Here is a 25595-nt window from a genome sequence, read left to right as displayed (position 1 = left end):
CAAATTTGCTGGGATGAAATGTCTTTAATGACCTTTGCATAATACCTGAATGAACAGAGCCTCAGTAATGGCAGTAGCTTGGTGTTTGACACACACCAATAGAGAGCAATCAGCACAAAAATTTGTGCAAGCAGATGGGGAGCCCTCAATACAGGAGAGATGTGGACCTGATGGAGTGTGTCCAGAGGAGGGCCACAAAAATGATCCAAGGGATGGAACAGCTATCCTACGAGGACAGGCTGAGACAGCTGGGGCTGTTCAGTCTGGAAAAGAGAAGGCTCCAGGGTGACATGAGAATGGCCTGTCAGAATCTAAAAGGGGTCTGTAAGAAAGAAGGGGACATACTCTTTAGCAGGGTCTGTGGTGGTAGGACACGGGGAAATGGTTTCAGACTAAAAGTGGGGACATTTAGATTCGATGTAAGTTTTTCACATTGCAGGTGGTGAGGCACTGACACAGGTTGCACAGAGAGGCGGTAGATGTACCATCCCTGGAGACACTCAAGGTCAGGCTGGATGGGGCTCTGAGCAACCTGATGTAGCTGCTGGTGTCTCTGTTCATTGCGGGGAAGTTGGACCAGATGGCCTTTAATGGTTCCTTCCAACTCAAATGATTCTATGGTTCTATGATATATGTCTCTTAATTTCAATGGACAGTGTTTAATTAGTCAACTAATTTTAACCATGAAAACTTTAAGAAAAAAACTTGACAAGTACTTACTTATCACTGGTTTTACAGCACTTTGCTTTTTAAAGTAGTTAAATTTTAGCACTATGATTGCAAACTGAGGGTGATTTGAGAAGAGAGATTGCTTGCTTGGGATCTTTCTTAGGATACTTTTCAAAAAAACGGTGTAATCAGTATAACAAGTGGGTGCAATAGCAGTATCACCCATGCTACAAAACGCTTAGTAAATTAATGTCTTTTGAAAGTAGTGGCATTGTTCTTTTGCTCAGAGAGATCTAAAATGTCAACTAATGGATAAATACTCATTTTCTTTGAAGAGCAGTTTGTAATTTTCTCTTGGGATGAATGATTTCCCCAAATTCAAGCACATCACATTGGTGCATTTGAAAGCTGAGTGAACAGAATTGTATTTTTCAAGTAATAAATTCTCTAAAAAGGAAATCACATTAGTTTGATGAATACAGTGAATGGTTGTTTGTTATACACAATTAACCTCCATTAATTGGAGTGGTGAGCTCACAGAAGAGGGACTGCTAGATAGATACAATGATTTTTGTGAGGAGAAGACATTTCAGATAACTTGCCAAAATAACTTCATCTCCGGCTGATGGCACTAAGTTATGAGTGCGGTACAAATGAAAGCTGTCTGGGGAGTTATGGAAGGGCTTCAGGACACTGAGTGATCAAAAAGTAAACAGGTGAAATTCAGTGCTGATGGACAGAGAGCAGCACACATGCAAACTTTCTTCCAGCTCTAAGGAAAGAGCTTGGGCTGTAACTGTTTTATAAAAATAGCAGTGTGGAGGTGCAGGCAAAATGTAAAAATAAGTCTGACTGGAATTGCCGGCAGAGGCGTAAAGAACAAAACAGAGATCACTGTTGTGCTACGGCTTAATTCCTCAGCTGAACTATCTGTTGAATACCAACCAGATTTTGGTCACATGCATGAACTCAGCTAACAGCATTGTGTGCATGTGCAGGTCAGGTGGACCTGCAGGCTGTGGTTTCACTCACTGGTAGCTTCTAAACAGCAGAAAGCACCTCTGTGCTGTGCGGGTGACAGAGCACTGGCACGGGCTGCCCAGAGAGGCTGTGGGGTCTTCTTCTTGGAGATCTTCAAAAGTCACCTGGACAAGGGCCTGGGCATGCTGCTCTAAGTGTCCCTGCTGGAGCAGGGGTTGGGCCAGATGGAGCCGGAGGGTCCTTCCAGCCTCAGCTATTCTGTGGTTCCTTGCTGCGCATACTTAGCCATCACACTCCCATTTGCAGGCATGTAAACAGGCACACCCACAAAACACAAATCAGACATAAATCAGCAGAGACATTTCTGTATGAGCCCGAGGACAACCCAGTACAACAGTTCCCAGAGCTGAGGGCCACTGCTCCTGGCTGTGGAGGCACTGATGTCAAAAAGCTGAGTGCAGCAGGAAGCCCAGCTAGCAGCAGTCCCATCTCAGGCCTGGGAGTGTGTGGGGCCTCAGCCAGGTCTGGGCTGCCCACAGGGGATGTGTGTTGTGAAGTTTGGGATGTTACTGTACAGAGATAAGGGGGAAGTGGGGTGTCACAGTTCTGTCAAGAGCAGTGCCAGTGAAATGTCTGATTTCACAATCCGTTTTTGTCCTTGGGGAAAAAAAAATGTTATCAGCTCTGTCTCCCTCTATTTAATTTAGTGGCCATCGGGGACAATTGCTCAGTCATAGAGAGATGAGTTTCAGTGACTGCTGCCCTGATACCGTAAGCTTTCCTGCTTCTGCAAGCACTGAAGCCTGATATATATCCTGCAGAATGGAGAAGGTACTAATTAACACATTTTTTTTGCTATTGATTTTGCTTTTTCCTTTGCTGCTGGATCATTTTACTACCAACTTTATGGTTTTATTGGGAGATCTGCACGGTTTCTTTCTCCCATGTTAATTTTTCCTTGCTTGTGAGATGGAATTGATGCTGCTATTAGGGATCTCTGCTGTTTACTATTATCACAAGAATAAGGAAAGCATTATTATCTTTGTCAAACTTGCCCTATTGTTTACAGCTGCAGGTAATTCTGAGGCATTCTGTATCATTGCTGGTGCCTATAGCAAAGCCAAAAAAATACTAATGAAAAATGGGCCAATTCTAAAGCGCTGCAATCAATACGCAATATTTCTTACACGTTAACCTTTAGCATATGGATTTAATATCACATCTGATTTACACCTAATGTAACAAGTCTCTGTCTCTAGAGTAATTATTTCTTATTTTTTTTAGAATGGAGCATTTTCCACTTTAGGTCTTTGCTCAAGGAGTCATTCTGTGGCCTCACCAAGGTCCGCACACCCAACGAATCTGACTGCAGCAAAAAGAGTTCCTCACTTCGATTATCTTACAGAGAAGGGCAAAACTGGATGATTAGATTTAGTTTGCCATTTTGACAGCTAGAAGTGGACGTTCTGCTCTCCTGGATTAAAAACCTGTTTAACCCTACTAATTTCATTTGGACCAAGTACAAGGTCACTCCAGGGTAAGTCTAGGCTGCTGCTCTTACTATTGGCTTGCAAGTGGAGATACCGCAGAAACATTCTCCTGGAGTTTACTATGTAGGGAGAGATTGGTGCAGCTACACAATGCAATATACTTATAACCAGCACATCCTACTTCAGACCCTGGATATCGTTTAACTTATATTTTGTGTTTTTTCCTCTTTAATACTTCTATTTGTCTCTTTAGGTTATAATACTTCAACTGCTGACTTCATTAAAAGCGTATGTAATTATTTTATTCTATCTGATTAATAAATATTTAACCTTGAGCCACTTAAGCCCTGGTAGCAGTGGAAGAACACTTCAAAATGATGAGAATGTCTGTTTCACAAGATATATTTCTTCCTCCTGTCCTAGGATCCTGTTGCCTATATGGAGGATATTCCTGGGCCCTAGCAAATGACATACCGCGAGTTCAGGATATCTGTATTTTTCCAGAATACTTTTTCCCTCCTACAAATACATGTGCATAAACATAGTACCAACTAAGTAGCAGGTCCCTGTCTTCCCTAGACCTTGACCTCAAGCACTGCATGTGCCATGTATAAGCAGAAAATCTGGAAGCAAACAGGAAGGCTGTTTTGCTGCCTGCTCTTACCATATTTCAGTGGCACAGTATGTGTGTACTGGGGGCTATGGCAGGATGAGGGCCTTGATGGTGTACCCTTGGAGGACTGGAGCAGGCCAAAGGCACCGCATTGAGCATGCATGTGTTCTGAGGGGTCAGTCTGCACGAGCTATAGCCACTCACCTGTCCTCAAATATCCCTGTCAAGAGAACTAATTAATTTCGTAGCAAAGATTTGATGCAGATTAACTCGTGCACTCTGAGCAAATGGAGCTTCAGAAAAAGACAGGAATTGCTCCACCTGGACACCACTCAAGTCTCAGTGACTCATTTCTGGGCACCTTGTGCATCCTGGTAGAGCCCAGGGAGAACCCAGTGAAGGAGCTGGAACAATCTTTGTTTCTCACCTGTCACAGATGTGGATTTCCCTGCTGGTATGCTCAAGACAGGAATCTCCAGGGATTTTGCCTGTACTTTTCAGGAGAGTGAAATTTTGCTTCAGGAGCTCCATACTTCTTTGTATCCTTTCGCTTATATTTTTTCCATTCATTCACCTTCTTCTCTTGTTTTCAGAATTGTACTATCATCTGTGATCAACTGCTCTGCAGGCTTCACACACCTCTCCGGAAGCAAGCAATGAGAGCTAGCTTAATTCCTAGCATACTCATGTATTCCCTTTTCTTCCAGCTTCCTCTGAGCTCTGTATTTCACGTGACCACTCACCCTGTTAGAAGTCAAAAAAAAAAAAAAAAAAAAAAAAAAAGAGACTTAGAAACTACGAAAGCCCAATTATTTTAGTTGTGTTCCTGAATAACAGAATGAAAAGCAGGATGCCTGGAGTGCATCAAAGGCCTTGTGAAGGTCTATAGAGACACCTGTGTTATTTTAGGGAGAAATATGTGCTGCTCAAGTAATGTATAACTACTGCATTTAAGGATCTATGCCATGAAGAGAAACCAGTGCTACTAGCAACAGGAGCTTGAGAGCATCCTTGGCACAGAAACAAAGTGGCTAACTACAAAGTGTATGATATTTCCACAATAGCAGATGATAATCAGGTTAAGCACTATAAAATGCACAAGGGACAGATAAATGGAGATGGAGAGGAGCTATAATTTGGAGATGCTGGGCAGTGAGTTCAGGTTGGATATTAGGAAAAAGTTCTTCTCCAAAATAGTGTTGAGGTAGTGGCACAGGCTGCCCAGGGAGGTGGTGGAGTCACCGTCCCTGGAGGTGTTCAAGAACCGTGTGGATGTGGCACTGAGGGACATGGTTCAGTGGGCAATACTGGTTGTAGGTGGACAGTTGGACTAGTTGATTTAGTGGTCTTTTCCAGTCTTAATGATCCTATGATTCTATGATCCATGAGCTGTGCAAGGGCCTGTGCCTCACGCTGTGCTTGGGAACTGTTCATGGTGGGAAAAGCCCTTGTGCCAAACTGGGCAGTTGGTCAAGATTAAATATGTGTTATCCATGGGAGAGAGGGGTTGGGTACAGGTTTGGAGCCATTACCACAGTGAGCAGCTTCTGGAGTGGGGAGGGGTGAGATAGTGACTACCACTTCAGATGTGGCTCCATTGGTGCCTGCACAGTGTTCTGGTGACTCTCCAACAGATATGGTATCAGCACTTTCTGAGCCTGCACAGTGTGGTTAGGGCAGTGTGGCTGACTGCTACTGTGCTTAAGGTGGTTTAAGTTAGTCCCTGAACAGAGTGTTTGGAAGGGCTTCTGTAGATTTGAATTAGTCCTAGTTTGATAGCCAGGAGAGGCTCATGGTGTTCTCTGAGACCAGTAAATCCTCTCACGGATCTAAAGAACAGAATCACAGAATCATTAAGGTTGAGAAAGACCACTAAGATCATCCAGTCCAACTGTCCACCTACCACAAATACTGCCCCCTAAATCATGTTCTTAAGTATCACATCTCCACATTTCTTGAACACCTTGAGGGACAATGACTCTACGACCTCCTTGTCTCAGGTGTACGGGATATTGCTCTCATCTTGGGGTCCCTGATGTCCAAGTGTGGGCTCACTCAGTGAGAGCAGAATTGGGCTTGAGGTGGCCCCTTTTGCCTTTTGTTCCCCAGCACTTCACAGATAGGTAGTAAGGATGAAGCTCCCCTTGAGTGACTAGAGTGGTCAGTGTTAGATGAAGAGGAGTCATATCATTTAAGCAAGCATTAGTGGGGCCCAATATCCTGATTGTACAATCTCTGTGATAAATTATTTATAGCCAGAGGTGAATGCAAGAAAAGTACACAGGAGTCCAAGCAAACCCCGCATTGCCTTTGTGGCGGGAAGCAGGAGCCGTTTCACAGTGATAAACAGCTGAACGCTGTGGTGTTAATGCTGTCGCCAAGAGAATTGCTCCTGTGTTAATTTATGGATTTCACAGCCCAACCTCCATTACTTATTCATAGATTTATAGCTCTTCCCCCCAGCTATGGCCTCTGACTGCTGTATATGAGACACACACTGCTTTTACAAAATGTCTTCAGGAAAAATATTAACACTCCTGTCATCTGGTACTGCACGTAGGATGGCAATGGGGGCTTGTGAGCCTTGCAGGCTTGATGCACCCAGTGAGCACCCAGGGCCAGACTTGCTTCACCCAGAGCCCACCCGACGCTGTGGCTCAGATGTAGGCTGTGCCGGCACTGGAACCAGTTGCTGTGCCAAGATACAAGACAGGGCCCATGGTCATGATCCCCAGCAGCAGTGACAGCAGTTATGTCAATCCTCTTTCCCCCCTCCCAAAGAGGGGAAAGGCAGCTCAGGGAGCATGGACCATGCATAGAGGATGTCTGGCTACTGGCATTTGCAGGTGCAGTGCTGGGAAGCCAGAGAAACAGCAAAGCAAAGCATCGCTCTTGCTGTGAGAGATTTAATGAGAAAACTGATGTTTGGAAGATAGAAGTGTTACACGCGTGGTACAAGTTTAGGAGGGTAACTGGTACCTCTAATAACAGCCAGCAGCAAGCAGATAGCTGTGAGAGCACAGTGCGTGCTTGTGTGTACCATGGTAGGGCATGCACGTTATGCTTTCTGCCAGACAAGACTCTTCAATATGTTTCAAAGATAGCCCCAAGAAAAGCATTTTTAAGCAGTCAAGATGAGAAGCTAAAAATGCAAAGAACTGCACAATCACCACTAGAAGTCAACCTTTAATACCTGCTATCACACTTTGCTTTCCAATGTGTCTCTTATTTCCACACCATGTGCTGTGCTTAACGGCAGATACCTTAGTTATGAGGGTTACTTTTGCTGCAGTGTTGATGGAGAGCTCTGGGGCCTGACATCGAGACAATACCTGGCTCTTCAGTATGAGTACTGAGGAGCCACTGCCCCACATTATGATGTTTTACCTTGCAAGTGCTTCAACTCCAAGTGTCTTATCCTGCAAAGCTCTGTGTCATCTTAGCATCTGCTTTTGTGTTCTCATTGAATATACTGGGGGTGCCCAGTATACTGCTGGTATCTCTGCATTTTTCAGAAGCTGAAGAGTACCACTTAGCACTGTGGAAGTATACATTTTCTTTTTCTTCCATACATTTTTAACAATTATTTTTGAAGGTATCATATTTGTTTTTGATGCTGTTGATAAAATTGCTAAGTAATCTTATTCTATTGTTGTGTCAGTAGTTACAAAGATTACATCTGATTTAGTGAACTTGTTTTTCTGTTGCCTTTCACTTCTCAAGTTTTTTTACGGAGATGTTTTGGTTACAGAATGATTAAAAGATTGTAAAAAGGTTTTAAAAAAATCCTATTTGTAATCCAGCCAGTTTTGCAGATGTTGGTAGGAAGTTCAGTAACAAGAGCTGAGTAAAATCTAAAATTCTCGATTAGCAGCTTTAATCCTATTCTAGAAGGAACTACACAGATATCTCTCTGCACCTGTCAAAACCTCTACTGTATTCATCACTTTATTTATTTTACTGCATTATTCATGTCCTTTAAATTCAAGTCTTCTGCACAGAAGAGCCATGTTTCATCATGCCATGGGCTGAGTAGGTGAGATAAGCCCATTTTCCTGTGAGAAGGTGTTTCAGTGGGAGAAATAATCGGCTGAGGAAGAGAATAATTTCCTAAGTGGCATTTCATCTTTACTGAACATTTTTGATGCATTTGTTACACGACTGTCATCTCTCAAATTCAAGAGTTCCATCTAGAGGAATCCTATTTCATGAACTTGGCTTTGCTGGCCTCTTAACGTGTCATATTCCCTGTCTGAAAATAAATTAATCCATTTTTTCATCAAAGTTTTTTGATTTTTTTTTTTTGGCTACTTACAAATTCTACTTGGTGGTAGTCTTTGAAATGACACTGTAACATCCATATGCTCGGCTTATGCTTAAGACACTGTCTCCACATTTCTGCTTACCAAGTGTGCTGAAAAGAGAGAGAAATTCTGGTCATGTTTGACTGTCACTCATGAATTTGTAGCCCGGAAAGTTGCAAGGCTCAGGTTTTCACATCAATGGAAATAAAATATATCCTTAAGCAAAAAATATTTAGAGTAGCTGAACAGACTCCGGCAACAGCAAACCATGTAATATTATAGAAAATATTGAATGCGTACATATTTGCCGAGAACTAATACTTCGGCAAATGGACATAAATCTTTTTTCAGTTTGGTTTAGAAGTCGCTGCTTCCAAGTCTATTTTTCTTAACCTGTAGAGAAATTTGGAGAAAAATCCTTCTGAAATACAAACGCAAGCAATTTCCTACTACCTTTTGGGGTTAGGAGTTAAATTTCTGTTGACTTTTTATCTAATGAACTTTCTAGTCCCTTCTGCTGCTCAGATACTCCACTTGATCTTTTCTAATATTCCTTGTTTGTCAGATGCAGAGATAAAATACCTTGGTAACGTTTAATATTGAAGCCTCATATCTAAAACTATATTAGAGTGATCTTTGTATTCAGATGTATGGAATTTGCTTGAGAAAGAAGCCAGCTTTCTAGATATCAGAGAGAAAATTTTCTCTCTCCAAACCATGTTATTTAACGGGTGGCATGGTGCAGCCATAGAAAATGGGCTGAAGACATTCCATTTGTGATGCTAGTTGTAGTTAGTTGCTATTGTAATCTTGTTTGGTTATGACAAAATAGGACAGAACAAAACAGAACAAAAAACACTTTAAGCTTTCTGGTGTCTCTGGTTTCCCAAACAAAATTAACCACACCTTCAGAACTCATACCCACACTGAGTCTAATAGCACTCTTATACTGTACGAACTTTACTGAGTTAGCTGTATTAGCAAAGCCTGCAAGCTTAAGTTCTGAGTGCTTTCTGAAGAAAACTCCTTGATGTGTCCTTAAAAAATCATTGCAGCAAAGGTGTAGTGTATGTGATGCTACAGTAGAAAACTGAGGGCAGATCACTGAGGCTAGTAAAGGCAAATTGCCAGCGTTGTGTCTGTTCTGTTTAGTAAAAGAAAACCAAAGAAGCACTCAGCGTAGTTCTGTGGAACAGCCTGAATTTATAATGTTTAGAGTTAGTCCCTTAGCAGCAGATCTGTGTTGGAAATAGATCGAAACAATACACAACAGAGCCTGCAAGGCATGACCTAGTAGTTTACTGGTATGGATGATCAGAAGGCCAGTGATTTCACTTGCTCCTTGGCCAGCTTTTGCTTAGAAGTAAGGATTTGCCCTAAATGACATGATTAATGTAAAAACAAGATACCTCTAAAAATATAGCAACCTGAATTCATCAGAGTATAACAGGTGAAGTATGTTTTTCCCCTTAATTATTTTTTCTTTCAAGCTCAAAGTAACATGTATTAATTTTTACCTGCATACTAGAAGACTGATTGCACTTCTGCTTTTCAGCTTAAGGCTTATTTCAATTTTTATTACACTGTAATAAAAATAGAACTTCTTTACTGAGTTGTCTTTAATTTCATTTTCTACCATCATTTTTTGAAAGTTTTGGATGTCATTATAAAGAAAAATTAAGGTCAAATGCATAACCCTAAGCTTAAAATTTTTTGTATTTTTAATGAAGCAACACTGCGGTATGCAATCATAATTTAATTTATCTGACCTGACACCTGCCACCTTGTTTCTGTCCATGTTGGCCTGAGAGCTCTTTTTAGGTGTCTTCACCTTTCTCCCTCTACATTTTGTAACTAGCTTTGCACTTAAGTAAATTGAGGAATTCAGCAGAGGCAAAATGTAAGTATTCATGATTTTTATTATTTGATTTACCCTACTTATAAGACGCTCGCCATGTGGATGTTTCTGAGTAATTGGATGCAAGTGACTGTGATGAGAGGTTTGCTTAGAAGGTATTTCTGGGAAGGCCACTATTTCACATTCTGCTTAAATATTTGGACAAAGATGCCTGAAGATTTACAAAGATGCCTAAGGACTGCTGAAGTATTCTGGCCTTCAGAGTGCCCAGAATTGGCTAATAACTCAGTAAAGCCAGGACTAAGTGCATGTGTTTGGCCATCAAAGTGGCTGTGATCAGGCAAAGTCTTCCCAGGCCTTTGTGGTTGGGATTTCCTTTCAACTTGCCAATGTGAGGAGGAACACTTCTACAGTGGATTTCAGCTACTGACTATGGGATTGTTCTTCCCATTTATCCTTCAAAAACTCCTTGAGAACTAGTTCACAGGTGCCTCTGGTTCTGCAGCTCACAGGCTGAAAACAGATCTCTGCAGACAGAGAGTTTGTGACTAAAGTGAGTTTTGAATGACAGAGGACAGGTCTTGGAGGTGAGTTTCTGAAGGAGACATCTCAGTTAGATATCTTAAGGTACGTTGAAATGAATCCAGGATAAAATACAGACATAGACATTTGAAGGAAATGTTCATCCTTTGAATCAGTATAGGTGGAAATAGTATCTCCTTAATATTCTGCTTAACACAGGAGAAATGAACTCTGAAAAATGTCATTATAAAGAAAATCTCAAAGTTGGCAATCATTGATTTCAAAGAATAGGATCTTTTGGTCTTTGCCAGAACTGTGATCTCATGCTGTGCCCTTGCAGTTAAATGTCACTCTACAATCTGCAGCAAAAAACAAGACACTGCTCTTGTTCACTCGCCATTGTGTTACTGAGGAGATGAATTATGGTTCTGTGCCAGCAGAAGGTCAAATCTATGGATAAGTCCAAAAATATTCAGAAATAAGTTACTTAGTGAAGGTCATGTATTTATTTGCACATATATTTGGTTTATTCACTAAGCATAATTTCATCTTGCAGGTAATACTGTTCTCACAGGATCATTTCTGGAGAAAAACTGTGGTCCATAAAGAACTTCCCAAACAAGATAACTGCAAAGCAGATTTAATTGTGAAAATTTATTGTTCTTCAAAACAATGAGACTGTTTAATAATGGTGAAACAAGTACTGAAAATCCATGAAGCAGGCAGTGCAAAGTCTACAGCATCCTTACTTTTACCCCTATGTCCATACATGCTCACTATCCATCAGCTGAAGTTCCTAACTAGCTGTCATAGGAAATGTCACTTCAGAGTGTGTACGCTTGCTTTTTGCATGATGGTATTTTTACAGGAATTTACTGTTAATTTAGTTTCATTTGTGGTCTAAACTGATAACAACTCCAGCCCAGAGAAGCATTTAAATACACATTAACAATAAAGTTAAGTGCACTTAAAATGCTCCCTCACTTGGGATCCAGGACCTGATCTTGAATCTCTCATGCCTGTGATTCAATATATAGAAGCCTCAAATTTATTTGCACAGTAAAGAGCTGATTGGTGCTAACTGTGAATTGCTCTTTTCTGAACTGCAGAGAAATCTCAGGGAAAGCAGATACAGGAACAGAAGATGATCTGATGCTTCCATAAATAGAGTGGAAAAAGTCTAATGTTCTAATGGATGTTTTTTTCCAGTGGGAAGTGTATAATTTAATTGATGTAGAGATGTTTCACAGGACTGTGCTGTTTTCAGTACAATTTAAAGACAAGACAACAAAACAATATATGATTCAAATATTTTCACCATGATTATTATAGGCAGTTATAGCTTTTATATTAAAACAACTTTTAGGTTAGAAATGTCATTTTAATGACAACATATGACATAGACTTAATGCACCCATTTTAATCAAAGATCACCAGGCAAGAGATTGTGAGTTTTGAGGGGGGAAAAGGTTTGTGTATTTTAGCTCCGTTCTGAATCAAAACCAAACCAAGTCCTGGAGTCCTAGTGTTTAAAGGGAAGCCTTCTTTACCTGAATACACATCTGGGATCAGGAGAACATTTGAAGGAGAATGAATGAATTAGTAGAGGGTACGAAATATAATTTATATCAAATTCGCTTCCCGAGAAAGGAGCAGAATTTGAAAGACTGCTTGAGTGTATTCACTGCCAACATCTGCCAAGAATATTCATAGAAGGAGAAAGGCTAGAGGTGGTTGACAGGGTGATCGTTGGAGGCTGAGGACTTCACTTTCCATTGGAGAGATACAAGGGCAGAGATAGGAGACTTCTATGTAAATTTGATTCATTTAAGTCCCCAGGTGTATATAATGTCTCTCCAGCCATCAAAGTATGATGGAATTAGAAGTAGTACAGTAGCTATACTGGTACCCTTCCCCAAACTTCTCATAGGGTTAAACCAAGGGCAGAGATCACCTTGGTAACAAATCCTCCCTGGGCCTCTTGGCAAAAAAATATTGCCTGTCTTCATTGTCAGCATGACCAGTGGGAAAACTGTTTGTTTTTGCCTATTTTATGAACTATGCATGGCCAAAACCTTTGGTACAAAATGCTACAAACTGCCAATTTTGTGTTCTGTAAAAGCAACTCCTCCTAAAAACCCACCACTTCCAAATATTTTCCTCTGACTGGGAACAAACCAGGGAGCAGAGAAGAGAAAGTGTTGAAGAAGTGTTCTAATGAAATTGAGTTTAAAGGGAAAATTGTTTTGGAACCTTCAAAAATGGATCGCTACTGTTACCGTATAATTATTTACTTACAGATCAGATGACTGTTTATTTTCACCTTGGCAAAATGTAGCTCTCCTTAGCTACCAAACCAAAATACTGATGAGTCAGGAAGCTAAAACAAGAAGCAGAATTCAGAATGCTTTAAATAATGCCAAACATTTTATGTAAGCTATATCTAGTAAAAAATTAGTTCCTTACTTAATAGAAGAAAACAGATGTCTCCTGAAGTAAAGTACCTTTTCCTTCATCAGTGCTATAAACATGGGATGGATGGATCTGGATCATGACTAAACTTATTTTCTGCATTTGTAGGTATAGTTATACATTTTGTGTAAGTACATATCATAGATATTCAGGTGAATTTCCCTTCTTTTAACCCAGCTGATTTTGAATTCCTGTTTCTTTTTACTGTCTTCTGATGTTTAAAAATGAAAAAAAAAAACCCAAGAACAGCAAAAAACAGTAACAACAAACCCAAGGAATTTCATCTTAGAGGTCCACACGGACTATAAAACATGATTAGGAGACAAATATTTTCACTTTGTCTCCGCTTCAGAAATTATGATGGGATTATATGTGAATGCATACCAGACAGAAAGTTGCATACTGTGGGCAAAAACTCATCCTAAGTAACCCCGAAGTGTCAGAGTAGGATAACGATGTATCGTGCCTGGAATCTCCAAGACTGCCAAGTGAAGATGCTCACCGCCAGATCTGAAACCAGTGACAGACATCTCCACTCACCCGACCTCTGCTAGTAGAGGGAGCTGGGACACTGTGTTTACTGTGTTCAGTAGCGTGGCCAGCCACAATGGTCTTTTATTTTTCTTCCTGACACGTCGCTGATCCTTTAGCACTACTGGAAGAGGTTTTGTGCTCGGAGGCAGATGTAGGTACTTTCAATTAAAATGCTTTCACGGGCCCCAGAAGATCTTTGGTGTTTATTCTCACGGTTTGGACGTTAGGTACTTCACCTCATCTGTTTTGCCAGCTGCCTTGGAGAGATGTGCTCCTGTGAGGGCTTATCCTGTAAGTTAAAAGGCAACTGTTAAACTTGTTTGTGGTATGAGTAGCTTTGCATTGAGACACATAAGGGGCTCATTAAGATCTGAATGACAGAAGGTGAAAATCTTTCTGGCACAACAGCTACTGTGTCACGATATTGTTGATTACTTATTAGCAATTTTCAGAGGTAGGCTTTTCACAGTAGACCTGTTGTATGAAAATTAACCAGGTCAGAACACCTCAGAAGATGTTGTTGCAGGTGTTTAGCCTCCTGCCATTGTGCTGGGACATTTCTCTCACTGTCCCCCTTCTCACACTCACTGCATCCTAAAGAGCAGAAGCTGATCCCTTTCCTACTCTCTGGAAGTTTGCATGCCGTACTTAAGCAGATATTATAAGGGTAGCATGCAGCTTCATTTCCTCTTCTAAAATACATGGGAAAATATTTTTTCTAATCGTCTCTCCTACTTTTCCTGTCATTTTCACTGAGGGATTAAGGAAATTAATCCCAAGGATATTTTGAGCTAACACTGAGAAGCAGCGGAAGTCTGTCATGGTTTTAGGTGCTCTACACCACATCCTTGTGGCATTAACTGATGAATCCTCACAACACTTCCAGAACTACAGCTTGTGCTAGGCACTATGTCATCTGCATTCCACCACGTATCCCAAAAAGAAATACATATCATATTTGGAGTTACTGAGTAGTTTATGTTGTGTATGGGGCTTGCCAGACAGTGCCTGGGCACCAGGATGAGAGCTTGGGATCTGACTTCAGCTCATCGCTGTGGAGCAAGTCCCTTTTCCTCTGTTTTCCATCCCCTTTAACCATCTTTATGTTTTGTTCTTGTTGTTTGTGATCTCTGTAGGACATGGACTCCTCCTTTTACTCTGTACAGTGCTCAACAGCCATAGGACCATAGGATCTCCTTTTGGGCTGCTGGGTACTGCTGTAAATTGCATGACGCTTAATATGGGCAAAAGTTTAGCACAACCCTAGCTGTTGTAAAGCCAGGAATGGCTTTTTAGAACTTCCCAAGAAACAACTGCTATGATCTTAAGGCAAGGCAGCACTATTCTGTATCCTCTATAGATCATTTTTTCTTTGCCACACTTCTTAGACATTTTAAATATATCTTAGGGATGCTCAGACACTGTGTTAGTGCTGCGCTCTCCTTGTATACATCAATATGTAAGGCAACTGAGCAAGCTCCTGAGTTACCATGGAGCTGAACTGCATAGGCCTTGGGAGACAGAGAAAACTAATAAAACAGAATGAGAAAGTAACTCCCTAGGAACTGGATTTTCAAAGTGCAAATAGATGAATGTCGCATCAAATATACTTCTGCCCCTTTCTGAAAAGCTAGCAGGTCTGGATGAACTTTGCTGGTCAGATTCCACTGTCAGGTACTTCCATGATGCAGAGCTGGAGTATTTTCTTTTCACGCAAAATACAGCAAAGCATTTCCCCTCAAGTGAATTTCTTAAGCCTCTAGGTAAGAAGTCGAGTGGACTCTGCTACTACCTCTTGATGCCAACAGGCATGGCTTCTTCCTCCTTTCATCCCAGCAGGACCAGAGAGGTGGTCATCCAGGGAAGTTGCAGCAGGGGAGGTTCAGGCTGGATATTAGGAAACATGTCTTCTCAGGAAGAGTGGTAAGGCAGTGGCACAGGCTGCCCAGGGAGGTGGTGGAGTCACTGGTGTTCAAGAACCGTGTGGATGTGGCACTGAGGGACATGGTTAGTGGACATGGAGGGGATGGGCTGGCAGTTGGACTATATGATCTTAGTGATCTGGACATGATTTAGTGGTGGGTTGTTAAGAGTTAGAGTAGTATGGTTAGGTTGCTGTTGGACTTGATGATCTTTAAGGTCTTTTCCAACCTGAGCAATTCTATGATTCTATGATTCTATGATAAACATTTGCCCCAGTGGTCATCGGGGGGACTGCTCCTGCAAACCAGAGGTTGAGCATCAGCTCTTCTCTTTGGCAGCTGAAGTGCAAAAGAAAGGAAAGAACAACTTGGGAAATGAAAGCGGCCTCAAAAAAGGGTGGGATTCATTTTTTCAAGTGTAAGCACTTTCAAGTGAGCAAGAACTCCAAGTTGCTGGAGAGAAAGGCCTGCTTTTAAACCTTTATTTTTGACTGGGATGAACAGCAGCATAGGCTCCCGTATCTATATTAGTTAGATTGCCATCAGTTATGAGGAGACTTTGGAATTCCTTGCTGTGCTGTGGACATCAGTGCTGTGGGGGACGGGCATGCAGGGCGCTCTTCCCCAGCAGCCTCTGGACAGGCCATCAGATGGTGGTGAGCATTTCATCCTGAATGTGCCTATGGCAGGACTTGGTGCTTGCTTGACAGCATGCCCTCTTGCCGTTGTCATCTCTTCTCATAAAATTGGTTCATTTTGCTCCTCAAAATGTGAATCTGAGGAAGGAAGATAAAACACAGAGGATGGGAGCAGGGATTGGGAAATCTCTGGAGTGCAGAATGTTACATTCTCTTACAGAAATAAACTGTTAAAAAGCTTTTATTTTTCCATTTCTTTGGGGCATTTTATAAATGACTGGGTGGTTTAATTTGTTTTCAAATCCAAGCAGCTTTGTTAGTCAAATTAACATAGATTCCTATGGGCACTGAGAGAAATAATCTATACTCCCATGGATTTTTCCAAAATGTCACAAAAAGCCTACAGGAAAACTCCGTAGAGATGTATCTGATTTGAGTGAGGCTAGAAATTAATAATCTGAGATAGATATTAGGAATGCTTATCCTTGTGGGTCAGGTCTTGCAGGAGAAGAAAGCAGCTAATCAGCTATTAGCCACCTTTTTCTTTTTTTCCCCTATGAAATACAGCTCATATCAAGCATCTGGTTAAAATGCGGTGCTGGACTCCTCAATGACATGTAAAGGGGACATCAGAAACAGCCAATATTTTACAGGAAAGATATTGGTTTATTTAACCAACGCCCATTTTCTTCTCTTGGATGAAAGGGAGATTGTCACCTGAAGAGGTTATCAGAATGCTGATGCCACTGCATTGTGGCTTTCTCTCTTTCCCCCAGAAGGCGGTTGGTGGGGATGGGGTAGCTGCTTTTGGTGATGGGGGACTGCTTGTCCTCAGCCTCTCCAAAAGCAGTGGCTGTTAGTGGCATTGCAGGGACAGGATTAGGGCATTTCCATGTCAGAAGACGCAGCTATCAAGAACTTGGGTAGCCGCTCTCCTATTTCCACAACGGTTCATGCTTGCTAGCATGGGTGCCACACAAGGCGGTGGCTGGCCATGGAGTCCTTGAGAGCAAGGAAACCAGGTAGGACTCACCTGCATGTGAATTTGGACAGTGAAAAGTCTTCCAAGGCCTGCTACAGACTGAATCCTCTTACTGTTCAAACGGAGGGAAGGTAAGAGCGTGCCTGGCCATCAGGATGCACGGATATGCCGTGCACATGAGTTTGTGGAATGCCACTTCTCCTCTCTAAGAAAACCCTGTGGAGAAAATGATCTTACCTTGATCTGTTTAATCACACCAGCAATCACGGGGAAAGTTTGATAATGGAACAGAAAATGTTTTTTTATTTTTTTTAAGAAGACAATTGATGGTATTTGGAAACAAGCAAACAAACAAAAGGAGCTTCCACACCTTAAAAACTCTTTTCTCTGGGATCTGTTTGAGAAAGCAGCTCCCAGGAACGTGGAGGTCTTCTTTGTGAGAAAAGGGACAAATATCTAAGTGACAGGACTACGGTGCTGTAACTTCTTGTGTACTGGCTTATATTAAAAACCCATGAAGGCCATCCAGCTATCTTGGGAAGCATCTAACCCCTCATTACACTGAAAAGTAATCCTTCAAGACTCACTTAAACCAGTGAACTGGAGGATTATGTTCACTGTAGTGGGGAAGTTCTGCCTGTGGCTGATCAATCTTCTGATAGCAAGCAGACCCTCAGACAGGGAGGAGGGAGGAGCACAGTGCTATTTTTGAACTTCATAAAGCTTCCACATAATCCATCATGAAAATTGGCGGATCATGAGGGATATCAGTTAATTTAGCTAGAGTTCAGTTGAGTTTGTTTTTCCTGGAGAAGAATTTTTGCTGCGTCCATGAGGGATTTGGAAATTATTTTTGGTGAACAGAGGTTCCCATCCCCTTCTTGTGTCAGGGACCTAAAGGCCCCCGACCGAAGAATGATCTTGGGATGGAACAAAGTATTCTGTAGTTTTAAGGGAACTGATATTTGCAGCTGTAGCCGCAACTATCTTGTTTTGCAGAGAGAGCTGACCTTGGTAGTTTATCTTGTTTTTGCAAAGACTTGCTTTGCAAACAGGTATTCCACTTGGGCTCTGTATCACGCGTTGGCCAAGCGGGTATGGTGTGCAAGCAGAAAAAACCCTGCAGACCCTGGGGAGAATAAAACCAGAGAGACACTGTGGTGGGGGAGAGAGGAAAAGTGCTCTTTGAAGCAGGGGATGCCCTGCTGGCACTACCTATCGAATCCACCACCAGCATGTTCCTTCTCTCTCCTTTTTGGTGGTTTGCTGTCTCTCAAGGGTCTAAGTAATAGTGCGCTTGCTTAGGGAGTTTCTGCTTGCTGCTTACTGGGATTATCTAAAATGGATGTCTTTGTGTGTGTGAGTGTGTGTATGTTGAATAAAACTCGTAACCCTCTACACTACTCTGAGTGCATAGTTTGCTTGCCTCTGCTCCTGAGACATCCTGTCTCTCAGATCCAAATGTACCCTGAAACACTTTAAAAACAAACAGCAAAATTCACTTTGCCTCAAAAAATTTGTGAACGATAAGCAAATACGAAAACCAACGAATGGATTCAGCAAACAGGCTGGGGAAGCATAAAATAACAGCCAGACAGTTACGACCAGCATGAGATTATGATGATCAACAAACTAAATTATTATTGTACATCCCTAAGTAGCCTATTCTGGCAGCCCCATAACATATGTAACACATTGTACCTTCTGCTCCTCCATATCTTTATAATTGGTTGCCAGTAATTTCTGTCCTCGTCGCAGTATTTAATGTGTGTTGCATTCTTGCACCAGTACAGAAACAGCCAACATATAAAATTCACATTCACAGTGATTGCAGTTGCCTCAGTTCTGCAGAATTTTTAAGTTCAAGTAGTTGGAAAACAATCTGGATTTAAGTTTAAAATAAGGAAGATGCAATTAATATAATTTAATTGACCATTAAAAATCTTAACTTCAAAGGAATTAAAACCCTCTCTATGACATACTGTCACTTCATAGTCCATTTACTATAACTCGAGCACTTTTATCAGCAAAGAATCTTACCAAAGGCTTCCTGAACACGAGAGAGAATTAAAAATAAAAGATCAAAGCGTGCAAACAAATCGTGTTAATAACCTTTAGCAAAAGGGGATTGTTATTTAATTAAATATGAAGCCAACTAAAACAAATATTTGAAAACACTGAAGTGGGATCCCACTGTAGCTTTTGGCAGGGTGTGCTGTGAGTATTGTGAAGACATCTTCGTCTTGTCGCTGATAAGAATGGACACTGCATGTAGGGCTTTTCATGGCACCTCTCTTCAAACAGCATTTTCCTTTTCCAGTACCATGCTCCCAGATGGCCTCATAAATCAGCAGCTAACTCAATACAGTTGAGAGACAGCGAGCTGTCAAATATTGTGTCAAACTCTTTGGCTCAGCTTCAGTACCAAGCGGTGCCTGCTGGTCAGAGGGTGGACTTGAGCAGCTCCATATCCCATGCAGGGATATCCCATACTGGTCATGGGGTGTGACCAAGTTTCTCATGCCTTCTGGAAAAGGTTCAAGAAGCAGAATTTACACTCTGGGTTTCTGTAAATCCATTTGCCACTTAGTGGTATGAGTATTAAACATTTTGAGGTAGTGCATGAAGGCTGTGGCTAATTTGCCTTTGTATCGGGTTAAGCAATAAAAACTGCTTTCCTGGATTTAGAATAATACACTTAAAAATTCCCATTTCCTGCAGATGAGTGAAAATAAACAGATCCAATCTCATTTGAAAGAATGCGAGTACAACAGGCCTTCATTTGTAAGAGAAAATAAACTCTGCTGATCCCCTAGATCTGGGACTATAAACAGCATCCTTTTTCTCTCAGGGCAGCGCATGATGTGAGTGCATGGCTTGAACATCTTCAAAATAAACAGCTAATCACCCTTTCTGGCCTAATTAGGTTATGTTCTGGCCCTTGTCTCTAGGCATCATGCAAGTTCTTTTTTCCAAGTGGTGTTGAGGGAATCTCTGCTCCTCTCCCAAGAAAGAGAGTCCATCCAGCTCTCTGTTTGTTAGTTAATATTTGCTCCCTGAGGACATCCAGCCTGGAGATCTCCCTTACAAGTCCAGCAGACCCAGGGCAGGAATATTCTCATCTCTCCTGCCAGGATCAAACATAACCCCGCTGGGGCAGAAGCAATGGGAGGACAAGCAAAATCTTCCCCCTTTCCCTTTTTTTTCCATATTTGGGTTGTCTCCCTGTTCACGTGCATCAGCAAATTGTAACTTGCTAAAGAATTTCATACGGGAGTTTATTCACTCCCTTCCATACAAGTGATTTATCAGTAGTACAATTTAACCGTCAACATCCTGTGCAAATGGTAATTAATTAATCCATAAGAATTGCACAGGGCCACTGCTATTACCACCACATTACAGGCAGGGGACTGAAGTGTGGATATGTTGCATGGCAAGTTCAAGCTGACACTTTGCAGGGGAAGCCCTGAGAACGCGGGAGTTGCTGACTGACGCTCACAGGCCAGATCCTGCACACTGTGGGGTTGTTGGGAGCACTGTGATTAGCAGGCAAAATTAGCACAGACAGAAATAAGTGACAAAGGCCAAGTGGGCTTTTCTAGGTCATAACAAGACTCGGAGAAAACAGCATGAGCAGCATTCACAGCCTAATTGACACATTCATACTGTCGCAGCATCTCCACAGTGGCTTAGCTGCTGTTTGGGCACCTCGAGTAGTGATGGGATGGCTCCCCCTGAGCCATGTGTGCTGGAGATCTTGATGACGAATGCAAACCTCACTTCCAGCCAAATTAAGAAAAGTATATTTAGGCACCTAGAAAAGTAAAGAGGCACTTAATAGGATTTTCAGAAATGCGTAAGCAGATTAAGCACCCAGCTCCTATTGAAATCAATGCTGAGAGAGCATATAAAAAAAAAAAACCACATACCCTAGGTTTTTCAGTGCTGTTACAGCCTGGGTGCATATTAGGGGGTGAGTGGTGAATGCTTTGTTCAAGATAAGCCTTACAAGTAATAGAGCTCCCTGGTGGTACCAAGCCTCCAAAGCCATAGGAATGCGTTTTTATGCTCCTGCAAAAGCTGAATTACACTGAGCTGTGAGAGTAAAAGAGCAAGCCCTGGGGGGAGTGGTAATGAGTCCTGAGTGCCTGGGTACATGTGTGGGAGGTGGCAGGGCTTCTGCGGTAATGCAAAGCTCAGCAGACAGAAGAGTCACTGGCTCGTCGCTCCAGAAAAGGCCCTCGCAACAGACCTTTTGGGTACAGAGCTGGCTGAAAGGGGCCAGTCAGAGAATCTGCATGTTGTTGGGTTGTTACAGCACTTTCACTGTCCTTGGAAATAAGCAGATATGATCCAAAGAAGTGCCTTGCTCTGTGGCCAGTCTCCTCTGAGTAGATTGAAGCACAGAATCATGGAGTCATGGTTTGGGTTGGAAGGGACCTCAAAGCCCACCCAGCCCCAATCCCTGCCGTGGGCAGGGCTGCCCCCCACCAGCTCAGGCTGCCCAGGGCCCCATCCAACCTGGCCTTGAGCACCTCCAGGGATGGGGCACCACAGCTTCCCTGGGCAGCCTGTGCCAGCGCCTCACTGCCCTGTGGGTAAAAGATTTCCTCCTCACATCTGACCTAAAACTCCTCTCTTAGTTTAAAGCCATTTCCCCTTGTCCTATCACTATCTGCCTGTACAAAAATTTGATCTTCCTCCCACTTATAGGCTCCCCTCAAGCACTAGATGGCTGCAATGAAGTCTCCCTGCATCCTTCTCTTCTCCAGGCTGAACAAGCCCAGCTCCCTCAGCCCACCTCTATAAGAGAGATGTTCCAGCCCTCTAAGCATCTTCGTGGCCTCCTCTGGACCCATCTTTCTTGTGCTGGGGGCCAGATCTGGACGCAGTACTCCAGATGGGGCCTTACAAGATAGTTCTTGCTGGAAACTGCTTTTTTTCCTCGATCTGTAGTTTGCAGAATGTAATGCTGTAAAATAAGCTCTCTGCCTTCTCTGAGACTCAGCTCCCACTCTGCCAAATTGAAATCTGTCCTTATTTGCTTTAAAGAGCAGCAGTGAGGGTACATACATTAAGGACCGTGAGGCACTATGGTAACCGGGGCCAATTAGCTCCTACCTAAGGGCAGTTAGCTCCCAGATGTGGAATATCAGACAACTGTGAACATACAGAATTGCTAACAGATCACTCATTATTCTCCTCCTGAGACTTTTAATTGGGGAATTAACACATGGTATTTTTAGTGAGCGTCCTCAGAACATTTATCTTCTTCTGTGATGTATTGGTCCCTCAGGGAGCACTATTTGGGGACCAACTGCCGCTCGAGGTGACAGAGAGGAGTTATCTCATTTAGAATCCCCGCTGACACCAGCGGCTGATACAGACAGAAGGCAAAAGATGTGCATGTCATAGTTGTGCTCCTAAACACATGAATAACCTTGGATGAATGAAGTGATCTCACATACCTTTAGGACAGCTAACTCCAGCCTCACACTGCTGGTTTCTAAAGAGAACTTGGCCATAAACATCTGCTGTGAAGAAGAGCAAAGGAAATGAGATGCTGGAGATTTCAGAGTGGTTACTAATGTAAAATGGGCTGGAAGAGTCAAGCAAGGGAAGAGGTCAGCAGACAGCGTTCAGCTGGGGAAGTCCCAGATAATAAGGAGACAAGAGTCCTGGGCATAGAATCATAGAATCATCGAATCACAGAATCACAGAATGGTTTGGATTGGAAGGGACCTCAAAGCCCACCCAGCTCCAACCCCTGCCGTGGGCAGGGCTGCCCCCCACCAGCTCAGGCTGCCCAGGGCCCCATCCAACCTGGCCTTGAGCGCCTCCAGGGATGGGGCACCATAGCTTCTCTGGGAAAGACTTCTTGGTGTTGCATCTTACCTTATCAACACCATCAAGAAACAGTGGGGACAAATTTCTGGATGCTGCCAGGAGAGAGGAATTTCTTTGAGTTTCTGGGCTTTTTGCCTCGCTGTGCCTTTCTTATAAAAGTTAGGCTCTTCTGACCTGACAGCAGTGGTGAAATATATGATGTGTTGCAGTTCTGTGCCTACCCAGAAGGAAAGCAGAAAGGAACTGTGATAAGCAGCACATGTCTAGATTTGCTTATAATCTCTTTGGATTCTAAGTGCTGAATTATTAGTGTTATGCTAATGAAGTCCATTCAAGCTCATGGAATAGTCTCTTCATCATTTAAGAAGTGAATTTGGAGATTTGCCAGCTCACTAACAGGATATTAATCAGATGATACCTAGGGACCAACATCACTATATTGCTTTTAATCTTTTGACCAGTAAGGAAAACAGGAAGAAATCCATTTCCTTCCTTTCTTTGCTCAACGGGATAACCAGATGGTATAGAGTAGCTGCAACTCAGCTCAGTTTGGGAGTAAATATTTGGGTTTTAGCTGGGTAATTGAGAGAGCAGCACTGCTCTCTTCCCAGCTGCCATGCAGCCAGGTGCCATTCATGCTTGCAGCAGGAATCCTGCAGGCCTTGCTCCAGGAGTCACATATACATAGCAGAATGTCACCTTGCACTGGGAAAATATATAGCTTTGCTCAGACTTGCCTAGAGAAGAAAGATTTGTTCAACAATGCCAATCATTTAAGGGAGTGCCCGCAAACAGCGTTCAGGACTAGATTTGCAGCCCATGCACAATTTGTGTAAGTGGGAAGCCCAAGTGGAACTGCCATGCTGCTGTGGGCTTGGTAATGCAACGTGAGGCTGTCTGGCTTGCTTGTTCCTGGCCGTGGGAATCCAAAGCAGAGCTGGAGGTGTGCTATATTTCTAGTAAGGATGATGGAAATGTCCTCCCTGTGTCCGCAGGCAGTCCTGCTAGGAGTGAGGAAGATGCTCTCTGACTCTATCTCCATCACTTGCTAAGGAGTCCTGGTCTACCTCTGCTGACCAGACCGCTGTGATTTGTATGGGTGTCCTGTGAGACTCACTGGTGGTGTTTAGACTTGAGCTAGTCTTGTCTTGTTTCTATATGCTCAGATGAGGAATAAAATTTCTGATAATCTTTTTCTTTTATTGCGCAGAATGTGTAACTTCTAAATTAAAGATACAGCTTTCAGTGTAAGCCAGCATAATCCTTTTATTATTGAAATGTTTTGTTGTAGCATTTTGACCCCACTGTGTATGTGTGTACAAGCACATCTATGTGTAATTGCTGTTTAAATTATATTCCTTAAAATTGACAACATTTGCTTGTTCTGAGGCAAAAATTGGATATTGGGGGAAGTTCTTTACTATGAGAGTGGTGAGGTGCTGCAACAGGCTGCCCAGAGAGGTTATGGATGCCCTGTCCTTGGAGGTGTTCAAGGCCAGGATGGATGGGGCCCTGGGCAGCCTGGTCTAGTATTAGATATGGAGGTTGGTGGCAGGAGGGTTGGGGCTTGGTGATCCTTGAGGTCCTTGAGGTCCCTTCCAACCCAAGCCATTCTATGAAAACAAATTATTTCATTTTTCTGAGCAGAAAATGCTTGAGTTCTGCATAGTTTCAAAGCAGTTTTGAAGGCACTGAAATGGTTCAGTGTCATACTACAATGGTATAATCTCTAATGGGCTAGCTAAATTACTTTCATTAGACAAAAAAATCCCTAACACCGACAGCGCTATGTTTGCAAAGGGATGATTATCATACTTGCCTCATACTGAGATCATGGAAGAATGCTGCTCTGGAGTTTGGTCCAGGTCAGCACACAATAACAACTGACTTTTTAATAACACATCAGCAGTGTGCAACAAGGGTTGGTATCTCTGCCATGACAATGAGTAGTCACTGAAAACATCGTCAATTAAGTCAAAAAAAGGCAGCTGTTTTGGCATTCTGCTTTTCCCAAGCTCTTCCTGAGACTGTGAAGGGGACTTCACTGAAAGGTGAAGATTAGTATGTGCTTACAGAGTTGGAGGTATCTCCTCTCTTTAAAGTCTGCTGAGATTATCATTGTCTTTCAGACTTTGGATCAGTCTGTACATGAAAAAAATTGCTTTATCCCTACCTCGAGTACAAAACCCATTAAGAAACTCATGAGAGGGTACTTGTGGTCATTCAGTTGGTGCTCATAGGAACACCCTGGGAAGACGATTTTGTGTTCCACGTTGTCTCCTAAGAACCAAAGTCCCTAAAAATATCTGAACCTGTCTGTGATGTAATTTGCTTATACAATAATTTCCTTCTTCAGAATGAAGTCAGGATGGAGCTTCCTACTGTATGTAGTAGGAGTTAGGCAATGTGCAGAATGAATATGCCAAGTAATGGAGTTCTGTGTATAGCAATGAAGTCAACACTGATGAAAGTTTTCTGTCTTTCTAAAATGGTCTTGTTCATTAGAGTGTCAAATGCTCCAGGACTTATAATGCATGAAGACAGGATGTTTCCAAGGCAATGAGATGAGCTAATTAAAATGTCAGATAACACAAGTTTAGATTGTTTGAGACATATCTTTATGTAAGATGGTAAGATCTTCATTACAAGATCATAAAATTACCTTTGTCATAAACAATAATTTTAACAATTGCTTACATCTTCTGACCTCTGCTGCCTACAAATAGGGATCAGTATATCCAAGTACACATTGTCTTTAAT

The 25595-nt window shown here is 42.3% G+C and overlaps 1 long non-coding RNA gene across 1 annotated transcript in view; it reads left to right on the top strand.

Moving 5' to 3' along the window:
• LOC110403793 overlaps nucleotides 505-25595 on the top strand; it is a 102245-nt gene continuing 77154 nt past the window's right edge. The window contains exons 1-2 of the long non-coding RNA XR_002441837.1: nucleotides 505-2481; nucleotides 2935-3187. This is a non-coding gene — a long non-coding RNA (uncharacterized LOC110403793). The remainder of the gene's footprint in view (nucleotides 2482-2934; nucleotides 3188-25595) is intronic.

This window comes from Numida meleagris, chromosome 1, assembly GCF_002078875.1.
Source record: "Numida meleagris isolate 19003 breed g44 Domestic line chromosome 1, NumMel1.0, whole genome shotgun sequence".
In the NCBI taxonomy this organism is placed as follows: Eukaryota; Metazoa; Chordata; class Aves; order Galliformes; family Numididae; genus Numida; species Numida meleagris.
Note: the sequence above shows the minus strand (reverse complement) of the source record. Positions and strands in the feature narration are given on the sequence as shown.